General features: G+C 43.0%; 1 pseudogene; it reads left to right on the top strand.

Moving 5' to 3' along the window:
- Window positions 1-4,385: 4,385 nt before the first annotated feature.
- On the top strand, window positions 4,386-9,225 carry LOC149462874 (transmembrane protein 69-like; annotated as a pseudogene).
- Window positions 9,226-12,608: the final 3,383 nt, after the last annotated feature.

Below are 12,608 nucleotides of genomic sequence, written 5' to 3'. Positions count from 1 at the left end.
ATACTGCTGATGCGAAAAGGTATTTAGCAGTTTATATTTACTAAAATAATTGCATTTCCATGTTCTGTGTACTGTGGGAGACCAGATATAGGTAATGCAGGGACCTTGGTTTAGTAACACTTTAAGCAATGAAAAATAACTGCTCATTTAAAAACTGTACTTTTTTTTTTTTTAATTTTCACTGGCTCATGTCCGTCAGGGCAGTACCTGAGTCCCCTTATCCCTTTTATGGCCAATAACTTGCAAATAAGCCTTCAAATGGACACTTTTGAATTTACAAGTTTGAGTCCCATAGACTTGCATTGATTCGAAGTTCATGGTTGGACATTCATTAGGTTTGAATGTTCCAATGGGAGCCAAACACAGATGTATTCGGCCCATCACTACTGGCTAATGTCCATAGTGAACATGGAATACGGCTTCTGCTGCTCACATTGTTATAGCAGAAGTTCATTTTATAGTGCTTAAATCTGATATTGTAATCACTGAAGCTGAAGAAAGTATTCTGCTTTAATAAAAACGATCATGTCTGTGATGTAGAAAAGTCAGTATACGTCAAAAGTCCTTGCTTTGACCCACATGTATCTAATTTTGGTAGCCTCTATTAATTTGTTACAGGCCTGATGGATTGTGTTTTGACCAGTCTAAGAGAATAGAGAAAGCTTTGTAAAAGCGGTTAATTGTGCAGCTACTTTGAGAGACAGAGGTGCAACTGGCTTTACCTCCTACACATCAACAATGTCCATTCTACAGAGTTTCAACCCAAAAAAGAAATGAAAACCAGCCAACAAAAAAAGGAACATTGCAGTCAGCAGTCAAAGATAATGTTTAATGAAAGCCACTGATCTATACAATGGTGTTATACTTCCCTCTTCAGCAATCCAGCGGCGGGTCTTGTCTCGAGAACACAACGCTTTTGGATTTCACTTACATTGCCAGCACCTCAGTCAATCAGGGGCAAGCTCACCTGGTTGCTGCTTGCTTAAAGGGGTGGACGACATCAGTATGCCTAAGCCAAGACTTCTGCTGCAGTCCTTCATGCCTGCCTCCATTCATTAGTGACCCCTGTGCACATCTGTGTCTCCCATAATGTGTGTCTCCAGAGATCTCTGTGCTCCAGTGACTCCTGTGTTTCTGGTGACCCCTTTGTGCTCCTATGCCTCTAGCCCATCCATGTGACTCCTAGTGCATCCTCCTGTTTCCACACAGCCTCCTGTACACCCTGCACTTTTCAGGCCTTCTGTGTCAGTAGTGTCAGTACCTTCTGCTTCCCCCACCTTCAGGTACACTCCTGTAACCACCTGGACTATCCTTCTCTCCTGGATTCTGACTCACTGCCCATGATAAGTAGAAGTGAAGCACTGATAAACTCTTGTTTTGGTTTAGCAGAATCTTTCATTTGGAAATAGCAGAATTACTTGGTTTGACTTTATATTCTTTTTTATAATATGAAGGAGATGGCAGGGACTTTTTAGACATCTATTTCACGTAGCAGTGATTTACATTATAATATACTATTTGACTTGTAGTCAGGGGAAGCTTGACTTTGACAACAGAGATCTGGATGTGCCACTATCATATGTGATACATTCCAACCCCATTGCCGGCTGCACACAGATAATCCCATATGACAAAGCCTCTTGACTTGCTGATGTTGAATATTGGACTTCCAAACTCCTCTGTCCAGTTCTCACTTACCTTGACAAGTGCTCAAACTTTGTATGTGTCCTCCCATCATGCAACTTTACTGTAACATATTTATCTTTGGTATGTCCTGGGACCCCTCAAATTCAGCCACACATAGCTAAAAGACCTTGACTTAGCTCCAATTCACATTTTTGGACCCCCCTGTTGAGTAGCTTCCACGCCTAAAATAGAGCTACTAAAATGTCTGCATCCTATATTGCAGTGCTTTCACTGCTGAGGCTGCCTGTGCCATGTCAGAGTTCTAAGGGCTCATGTACACTGGAGCTGATAAACTCATGTTTTAGGAGCTGTTCAGCGGTTTTTTCATCAGCCCCTGAACTCACCCTAATGTTTTCCTATGTGTCCATGTACACATCTTCGTTTACAGTCGTTTTTTTGAACGCAGAAAACTTGCGTTCAGCAGTCAATTTTATCAGTGTTTCAAACACAAAATGCTTGTAAACATAGCTAAACACGGCAAATCACGTTTATAAGCATTTGTGTTTGAAAATTTGTTTTAACTTTTCCAGTTCCCGATGCTGCCCAGAGACTTTTTTCATCATGAAAAATGCATGCAAAGTGTTTTCAAGGTACTCAAATGGACAAAACACTGAACACAGGATTTTCCTACCAAGCTTGTCACACATTGTAATGACCAATTCACACCTCAGACCTCTCCCACCCTTGGAAACGAAAGATATGTTAATGACCATTCACACCTCAAATTCCTTATGAAGACCCCCTGCCAGGTAGCCTTAATGACTAACTCCACCAGACACCTTTCCCATCATTGGAAACAAAATAAATATTAATGAGCAACTCACACCTAAGCTAATTTCAACACATACTGCTCTCTCTGCTTCTACTCTCTGTATTTCTCTGAAACAGTCTGAAATAGTTAATAATTTACCACTTTTCAGTGCATTCTGTACATTTGGGAGGTTCTCCTGTGCTTATCTTTAAAAAACGCTTCTAAACGCAAATGTGCATAAACGAGTTATGCAAACATGGCTAAACAGACTTTTTTAAACTACGTTTTCCAGCAGTCAATTTCCATCGTTCAGAAGTGTCCCGTGTACATGGGGCCTAAGTTGGATCAGACAAGATGATTTCTTGCTGCATATAATTGGGTTCAGGGCATCCTGAATTACATCAATGGTAATTCTGCTAAATTTAGGGGTAGATACAGGCACCTTGTGGTGTCTGTTGTCAGTCAAAAATGTCCATAATGATACATAAACTTTAAGGAATCTGTGATGTGAATATTTTAAGTTCTAAGTTAGCACTGATTTTCCACCAACACAGTTTTGGCAGCCCTCTGCATTCCCAGTTTCTAAAAAAGGACACATTTATGATCAATAGAGAACTACCATTTAGTGAATCGGAGGAAAGATGAAACGTATCTATGGTCAAAATGTAAAATCATATATTCGCTTCCACATTATATTTCACTTATTTCTAGCCTGCTCCTATTACTCTGAATGATCTTGAAGTTTGTAAATTTACTTTGTGAAGATCCCTACACAGGAGTGTATTTACCACAATGCAAACAAGGCATTTACCTAGAGCGGCATATTTCAGGGGGGGCAGCACTGCCCCTCGGAAGAAAGAATGGAAGAAAGGACACACACGGCATGGGGACCTGGTGGGTTCCAAAAAAGGGGCTGCGGGTTTCATGACGTTGTACACTCTTGTTCCTGGGGATGTCGGGAGCTGTGAAGGTGAGTGTCTTTATCTCTTTCACCATGGGGGATGGTGGCTGGTGTATGGGGGGCAGTGGTAGTGGATGGCTGTCTCTGTTGGGGGCAGGGGTGTTCTTGGTCAATGTCAGGCTCTCTCTGCGGGGGGGAGGAGGCACTGATTTTTGTTGCCTAGGGCAGCACAAAACCTATATACACCACTGTCCCTACACATTTACTTCCTTGAATTCTGTGAAACAAGTTCACTATGCCCTATGAGTAGACACTGCTGTGTCACACATTTCACAGAGCCTGCCTTCTGAGCTACAGAGGTCCTTAAAGAAGGAGCTTCAGGAGGGGCAGTCAGTACGGGCACAAAATTTGAGACGCAGCAGGACTATCCCTTTCATAACATAGCAGCACTTCCCCCTTGTTCCTCCCCTCCCCTCCCCACACTGTCCTACCTTATTCACACAAGATGGAAAGTACAACAGCTCTGGACAGAGGGCAGGACTATTCATGTTAGGAAGCGATTGGTTGGTTGCGAGTGATTGATTGCTAGGCAGTGGAGTGGTCCAAGCAATCATTCACCCGCCAATAACATGAAAAGTCCCACCCTATGTCCAGGCCTGCCATGCTTGCCATCTTGTGTGAATAAGGTAGAACAGTGTGGGGCGGGGGGGGGGGGAGTGCTGCGATGTTATGAAAGGGACAGGAATCTGTAATATGCAGGAAGGTCTGTGATGGGGCGATCTGTGATGAGGAGGGGTCTGTTATGAGGGGGGGCTGTGATTGAGGGGGGGGTCTGTGATGGAGGGGATGTGTGAGGAGAGGGGCCTGTGCTGAGGGGGAGTCTGTGATGAAGGGTCTGTGCTGAGGGGTCTGTGATTGAGGGGATCTGTGATGAGGAGTATCTGTGATGAGGGGTCTGTGATGAGGGGTCTGTGATGAGGGGTCTGTGATGAGGGGTCTGTGATTGAGGGTATCTGTGATGAGGGGATCTGTGATGAGGGGTCTGTGATGGGGGGTATCTGTGATGAGGAGTCTGTGATAGAGGGTATCTGTGATGAAGAGTCTGTGATGGAGGGTATCTACGATGAGGAGATCTATGATGAGGGGTCTGTGATGGAGGGTATCTGTGATGGAGGGTATCTCTGATTAGGGGTCTGTGATGAGGGATTTGTGATGGGGGATCTGTGCTGAGGGAGATCTGTAATGAGGGGGATCTGTGATGAGGGGTCTATGCTGAGGGTTCTGTGATTGAGAGGTCTGTGATAGAGTGGTCTGCGATGCAGGAAAACTGTGATGAGGGGGATCTGTGATGAGGGGGATCTGTGATGAAGAGTCTGTGATGGAGGGTATCTATGATAAGGAGTCTGTGATAGAGGGTATCTATGATGAGGAGATCTATGATGAGGGGTCTGTGATGGAGGGTATCTGTGATGGAGGGTATCTCTGATTAGGGGTCTGTGATGAGGGTTTTGTGGTGGGGGATCTGTGCTGAGGGAGATCTGTAATGAGGGGGATCTGTGATGAGGGGTCTATGCTGAGCGGTCTGTGATTGAGGGGTCTGCAATGGAGGAGAACTGTGATGAGGGGGATCTGTGATGAGGGGGTTCTGTGCTGAGGGGTTTGTCATAGAGGGGATCTGTGATGAACAGGGTTTGTGATAAGGGGTCTGTGATGGGTGGTCTGTGATGGGACGGTCTGTGATGGAGCAGTCGGTGATGGTGGGGGTCTGTGATGGGATAATCTGTGGTGGGGCGAGCTGTGATGGAAAACTGGGGGATGGGGGTGGGGGGAGGAACTGTGATGGAGAGGTTGTGATGTGAAGTATCTGAGGCACAGCAACAACAATACAGTCAGACCTCCACTAGAATTTTACTGAACAGACCCCCGTGAATTTGAATTCAATACCCCTGCTATAGAGGGATGTGCTTTGTTCATATTTCATGCCTGCGGTTTACAACCACTTTAAGCCTGGTTGTGGCAAGGTTTGCACGGATAAAAATCTGAAATCCATTTAGGAAACATAAAGATACTGTGGTATTATCTTTCATGTGCTGTTATTTGCTGTAAACTGATTTTTCTTTGTCATGTTCAGTTTACGCAAGGAATAACTCTTTATCTTCTGGATTTGGAATAGTTGCTAAACACTGTATCCTGTATATTTTTGATTTGGAGGTGATATTATGTGCTCCAAGGCCACTGTCTGTTAATAATTAAGAGAACAATAATGCTTTCTACTTTATATGTCCTGGCTGAATTTTAAGAAAGGGATAACCAGGCTTTGAAGGGATATTGTAAGGAGTGAATGTTGTGTCCAATTTTCAGACAAAACGCAAACATACAAAACTGTCAATGCAATACCAGATGTACTATAGTTATTATTCTAAATTATTTATCAACTTTTTTTAACCTCATGCTGACATATAATGAGGATGTATGGCAGCAAAGCGGGCTCCCTGCGCTGGATCACGTACCTAGTACATGATCCACACTTCTGGGTAGGGGGCTAGCGAATGTGCCCGCCGCCCAGGCTGTGTTGTGCATACCACAAGCCGATTAGCGAGTCCCAGCCAAACACTGATGACTGGGACCTCCTGGGGATTGGCTTGCTGAATCACAGAACAGTGCCCATTGTTGAAACTGCAGGAAATGGTCAGAGACTGCAGACATACCACAAGAGACAGTCAGAGACTGCAGATATATTACAGGAGATGGTCAGAGACTACAGACATACCACAACAGACAGCCAATTAGCGAGTCCAAGCAAACACTGATGACTGGGACCTCCTGAGGATTGGCTTGCTGAATCACAGAACAGTGCCCAGTGTTGAAACTACAGGAGATAGTCAGAGACTGCAGACATACCACAAGAGACAGTCAGAGACTGCAGATATATTACAGGAGATGGTCAGAGACTACAGACATACCACAGGAGACAGCCAGAGACTGAAGACACAGTACATGAGACAGTCAGTGACGGCAGATATACTACAGGAGATAGTCGGAGACTGCAGACATACTACAGGCAATGGTTTAGAGACTACAGACATACCACAGGAGACAGAGTCTGCAGTCATACTACGGGAAATGGTCAGACACTGCAGACATATGATAGAAGATGGTCAGAGACTACAGACATACCACAGGAGACAGTCAGAGACTGCAGTCATACTACAGGAAATGGTCAGAGACTGCAAACATACTACAGGAAATGGTCAGAGGCTGCTGTCATACTACAGGAGATGGTCAGAGCCTGCAGACAGCCTAAAGGAGATGGTTAGAGACTGCATACAGACTAAAGAAGGTAGACACAGAGTGGGACCCTTGTTCCCTGTGTGGAAGCAGCAGTCCCTCTGCAAAGGTCCAACGCACCCCCTCTGTTTCACACTTACAGCTCTCTTATCTGTACAGCGTATGCTCAATGCTGATTGGAGAGCTCTGTCTCAGCAATTGGTTTGTCAGACCTCTGCAGAGAGACCGCTTCTTCTACTCAGAGTAAGGATACCACTCTGCAGCATGTTGGCAGAGGACAGGCTTTTCTCCTCAGGCTGTGCACACATTTGTTTTGATAGACCCGAAATGTATTTAGTTGATTTAAAACCGAAAGTTTGATTGACCTTTATCTACTAGAAGGCAGTCTATATGATATTCTCCTTCACTAATGTGACCAAGCACAGAAACACGGTCTGCAGCTGTCCTGAGGGCTGCATAATAAGTGCCAAGGGCCACAGATTGGGCACCAGGGGGTTAGAGCCTCTGTCACAATAGTTATTGCTGTTTGTGTCCCTATTGGGAACATTTTCCCTGACTTCCTGTCCCAGTGATAACACCGGAAATTAGGGAAATTATTTTTTCTGGTTGGAGGAAATCTTTTCACTGATATTCTGTTTCTCTTCCAATTATTGAAGGAAACGTCCCCAGTATGCAGACAATAGATATTCTCTCAAGCAGCCATCTGGATTTACCAAAGACCTCCAACCTCCAGACTTTAGCAAAGAGTTCCATCTTCCAGGCCTGCTCCCATGGTGCTTCTCTCTGCATTTAACTTCAGCCCAAGGGTCAGCCTCCACAAATCCAACCAGAGGCGGAAGAGGGAGCTCAAGGAAAGTGTTCTCATTTCTGCAGTGCAGCATCACTGGAAGAAAATAAAGAAGACCCCAAAGTTGTCGTCTATTCTGGGGGTTGCTAGCGCCAAGCCCTTTATGGCAGTGCTGCTCACTGTGCTTTATGCAGGTTTACCACCCGGCGCTGGACTCATTTCTGGTGCTATATGAGGATTGCATCCTGTCCTTTCTTAGCGAGGTTCCTTGGGGTTACGCCATCCCAGACAACAGTCCCGCCAGACTTAACTGGATTAAACTGTTTACTGGCGCAGTGTTCCCACACATGTTGTTCACCAGTCTGCTGCTGATGGGGGATATCATGTTGGGGCTGGAAATGGGGTTTGGTGTATTTTTGGCAATGTTTTTGGGATTAAAGATCTGGACTTGGCTCCCAAACCCCATTGTGGTATAAATGATTGAGAGGTCTGCTGATGTTCATCGTTTTGGCTTCCTTCATCACCACACTGGGATGCTCGTGTCGTTATCCTGAAGTACCAATGGGCAACCAAAAAGCACCACAGAAACTGCCTAGGACAATAGGGTAAAATTCAAAACCTGATAGCAAAGGCCACCAAACCAACTACGGACGAGTCCTGAGCCTGAGACTGTACTGGTCCAGTCCATATATAATGCTTCTGTCTGGAAGTGGGCAGTGATGGGCGAAATCTTCTACCTGACTTGAAACTGAAATAAAATTGTATCTGAACTGTTCACTTTTGGTGTGGAGCTTCTATCTCAGATCCACAGCCAGCAATGGGAACCTCATTAAATCCCGCTAGTGACATTGTAATAAAAATAGAGGGCTCTGCTGTATGCATTTGCAGTTAGACATGAAATCCTTATCCCAGGTGCCATGGTCTCTTCTATAACCAATAAGAATGAATAGAGAGCACACTCACCTTGAGGTCACTTACATTTTTTTAAATTGTACTTCTTTGTAAGTTTACAGATCTCCATTTTATAAATTCATGAAGTCACAATATACACCAACCACATTTTTAATTAACCCTTTACAATCCCGTAACAAATATATGCAGTGTCCAGGATGTGGACTTTATTTCTGGGCACTGCATATACGCACTCCTTTGTGCTGGAAGTGCGCTCCACTGTGCACTCCCAGCACTGAGACTGAGCTGTCGGTTAACGCTCCGGGTCGTGTACTAATAATTGGTAACAGGGAGAATTGGCTCTCCACCACATCACTGTGATGGGTAACTGTGGACAAATGAGCACTTTTAAAGACAATTTTGGAATAAAACTTGTTTAAGCACCTGAGAACTTGAGTGAGAGCACTTTTTACTGTGAATTATTGTGAGTGAATATACTGTATCGATATGATTTATATATATTTTTCGATTGTATCATATGGTGTTGCACTACAAGATATTTATTTTTTATTTTTGAGTTATTTTGCACATTTGGAATCAAAAAAGTGGAGGGATGAAACTCAGAATGTAAGTTGAAGACAGATTCTCAGTTATTATTAATAAACTTATTATTAATAAACTAAAATAATTTGTATGTCTTCTCATAAGGTGAGCGAGCAATACACCTATAGGGGGTTGAACACAAGGATATGGATGTATACACAGGAGATTAAGAAGTTTATTGAAGGACTGGACAATTGTACTAGGATTCACTATTGATTTAGGAGACTTGTTAGAGGACTTTGTTGATTTACTATAGCAGGGGATAGCGCAACACATTCATTAAAATTGTCAATGTGATCATTCACTCAATAACCCGCTCCTGTGTTGTTTCGAGATACATTGTATATAAAGGAGGGGTTTGTACACAAATAAGTTAAAAAAATAAAATTGAAAATGTCTGTAACCTAAAAAAATGATGTTGTTGCTTCTTTAAACCAAAATAATATGCTTTGTAACGTTGCTATTATACGTGGTTGATCCTGCCTGTGTCTGTCCTCCTGAGAGTAAAATGACCACACTAAGCATGGCTGCCAATCCATGCTAACGTGGTCAGTTTATGTCTCATGTCATCTCGCTATTTGTACAAGCATGCTGTCCGCCTGTACCTTCCGCAGTCAGTACAAAGCTGTGTTGCCCCCTCCCCTACCCATCTATCCTGGCTTGAGTAATGTGGAATCCTGTATAACTTCTGGGTATACTTGTATGTAAATGCCTTGGAAATGCAGGCACCCAGCAGCTAACGTAATTTCCTCATGTGATTTAGCTGCCCCAAAGCATAAATGCCCACTAGAAGGTCTGTGACTCGCTCAGGAACATCACGTGACCTATACTTTAAAGGGAGAAAACTTACAACAGTCAATAAGAAACATAGATGTACAATATGGTCAGAATTATGGTTAGAATGATCTTTTTAAAAAAAAACACTGTTTAACTGTACAACCTGACTACGCATGCACTGATGATACATGTGGAGTTGGTGAATGCCATCTGAACCATCATTGGAGGTTATGAAGGAGACTGGAGCAGTAGCCATATGATTGTTGTTGTGCCCATTTTGACCACTCTATAATATGATGGTCATATATATCTGGTAAGCCTTCTTTGAGCACGGAGTGGGGTGACACGTGGTTCACTTGGATATGTTTGATCATCTAGCAACTGAAGATCTATGCACTTCCAGATACTTTTTAGTGCTCTTTTGGCATTGGGACTTACATTTTGTTTCACTCTGTTTTTTGCAATAATGTTTCTACAAATCTGTCTATGTTGTCACTTTTGCTTTCACTTATGCTTTATTTAATCTTATCAGATTGTTTCTTGCACTTTTATCACCACACTCATAATTATATTAACTTTACAACTGCTTAAAAGCGGAACTAAAGCTTTTAATACGTGTCCAAAATTCCCCCCACCCTCTTCTTCTGAGTGACGGTCTTCAGACCTTTTCTTTGGCCGGCATGGAATGATGTCACTCCTGCATATGCACAGGAGCTAGTCATCCAGGAACTCAGAATACAACATCAGGTGCACAGCTAAGTTTACAGCACCAGAGAAGACATTGAGGAGGCAGGTAGGGGCATTTTATTGCAGAAGAGTCATTACGGCCCTGATTTACTAATGTGCATAGACACATTTCCGTGGGCTAAAGTCCACTTTTCATTTCTACTTTTAGACGGCAAAGACATTTACTAAAGACATTTACTAAAGAAAGAGTCTAACAAGTAGACTCGAAATTACTAGCTAGGCACGATACAGGAATCAGTCTAAAAAAAACACGTCCTAGAAGCAGGTCTAACTGTCAGGGACCATCGCGACGCATGGGTCTACACATGCGTAGGCATCTGTCAAGACGTACAGGTAGCAGGGCACTAGGACCCAGGCGCATCCATCGTCTTGACAGTACTAGGCAGGCACTGGGACCTAGGCGGCGACGGTCAGGTGCAGGGCGGGCTACTTAAGCCAGCCCTGCACAGATGCTTGTTGCCGAATGGTCTTTTGTATCCTGTTACCTGTGTGTGAGTACTTCTGATTTGGATTGTCTGACCTTCTTGCCTTCTCCTGTCCTGACCCCTTGGCTTGCCTGACTCTGCTCCTGGATGTTCCCTTATAGATCTGATCTTTTGGTATTGACCCTGCGTGTGACCCGACTATCCTTTGCATATTGTCTTGTACCTCACCGATCCACTAGTTACCGACCCAGCTTGTTTGACTCTGACTTTGCTCATCCGTCCATCCATCCCTCAGGGATCCCTGGGCTCCCTCACATCAGACTCTTAACCCGCTGGAGCCCTTGGCAGACTCCTCTACCTCTGGTAGAGATACCTAGCAGCTGCGACCTGGTCCCGGAGCGCTCCAAGTCCATCCCCACCATCAGGGGCCCTGGTGAACAAGTGCTCCGGTACTTAGACTCCGCACTCTGGGGAGGCTCTATCAGGGGACTGATAGAGGTACTGTCAGGCGGTCCATTACACTAACTAAACAAAAAATCATTGCAGAAACATGTTCACATTGAAATTTGCTTTACCAAATATCTGGACTTCATTTTAAGCAATATATTAAATTTCAAAAAAAATTTTCAATGGGTAAAGAATAGTTTTTTAAGGGAATGCATGACAGTCAAGAACTAGACGCTTTTCCAATGTCTGTGCAGGGATAGAAATGAGCATGTGCAGGACACAGCTTTATAACATGTAACAGCAGACATGTAGTTTACTTGCTACAATGCCCATGCAAGAAGCAATATATAGGTCGCACTACAAGGAGGTTGAGGGATCGCCTGCGTGAACACGTATATAACATTAAGCGGGGATATAAGGAACACTCCCTCTCGAAGCATTACCGGGTTATGCCATAATAGAGACCCATCATCTTTGACTTTCATGGGGATTGATGTTATACAAACTCACTGGAGGGGGATCAACAAGACAAGGGCTGTGTCCCAATTAGAGTCCAAGTGGATTTTTGAGATGGGAACTATGCACCCTAGAGGACTCAACATTGACATGGACATAAATCGCTTTATTGATAATAGCTGAAGTGCTGCCCCCTCTCTTTTATATGTTTATCTTTTTATGAGCGCTGTTTTCATATTTGTATTTTTGTATTTTTATATATTTTTTTTATACATTTTTATGTATATTTTTAAATTTCTGATCCCTATTTACCTTCCTTTATAGCTGATTTTACTCCCACCCTGGTCATTGCGAATTTTAAGATAATTTTAAGATTAATTTGTTCTATTCTATTTTAATAATTTGTATTAATTTTTTATTTAATAAAGTTCAATTATTAATTTATTCCATTTAATTAGGTGTTTTACATTATTGTATATGGTTTAGATTTTATATTTATTTGATTTATCTGACCTATGTATTTATAGTTACTTACATATGTATTACATATACATTGATATTGACCAAATGGATATTTATTTTACATCTGTGCCATTAGTTTCACCAGTGTTTATATCTTTATATGAGTTTATGGATATCTGTATGTATCTACTTTGATGCAGGATTAATTGAATTACTTACAATTTATGTGAAAGGCGTTTATTCAGTTTAGCCTTACATGCGTGGGAACCTGGGATCAAGCGTGCATGCGCTGTGGTTACTCCCCGGGGGATTTTATCTAGGTTGGAATATACTGTCCCCATTATCACAATATTATTATCCTTGTTGGGCATATTTATCTCGATATTC

This window comes from Staurois parvus, unplaced genomic scaffold (genome assembly GCF_062004578.1).
Source record: "Staurois parvus isolate SC_StPar_1 unplaced genomic scaffold, SC_StPar_1.0 ptg000165l, whole genome shotgun sequence".
Lineage (NCBI taxonomy): Eukaryota > Metazoa > Chordata > Amphibia > Anura > Ranidae > Staurois > Staurois parvus.
The sequence above is the reverse complement of the archived record's forward strand: the minus strand, read 5'-3'. Positions and strand labels throughout refer to the sequence as shown.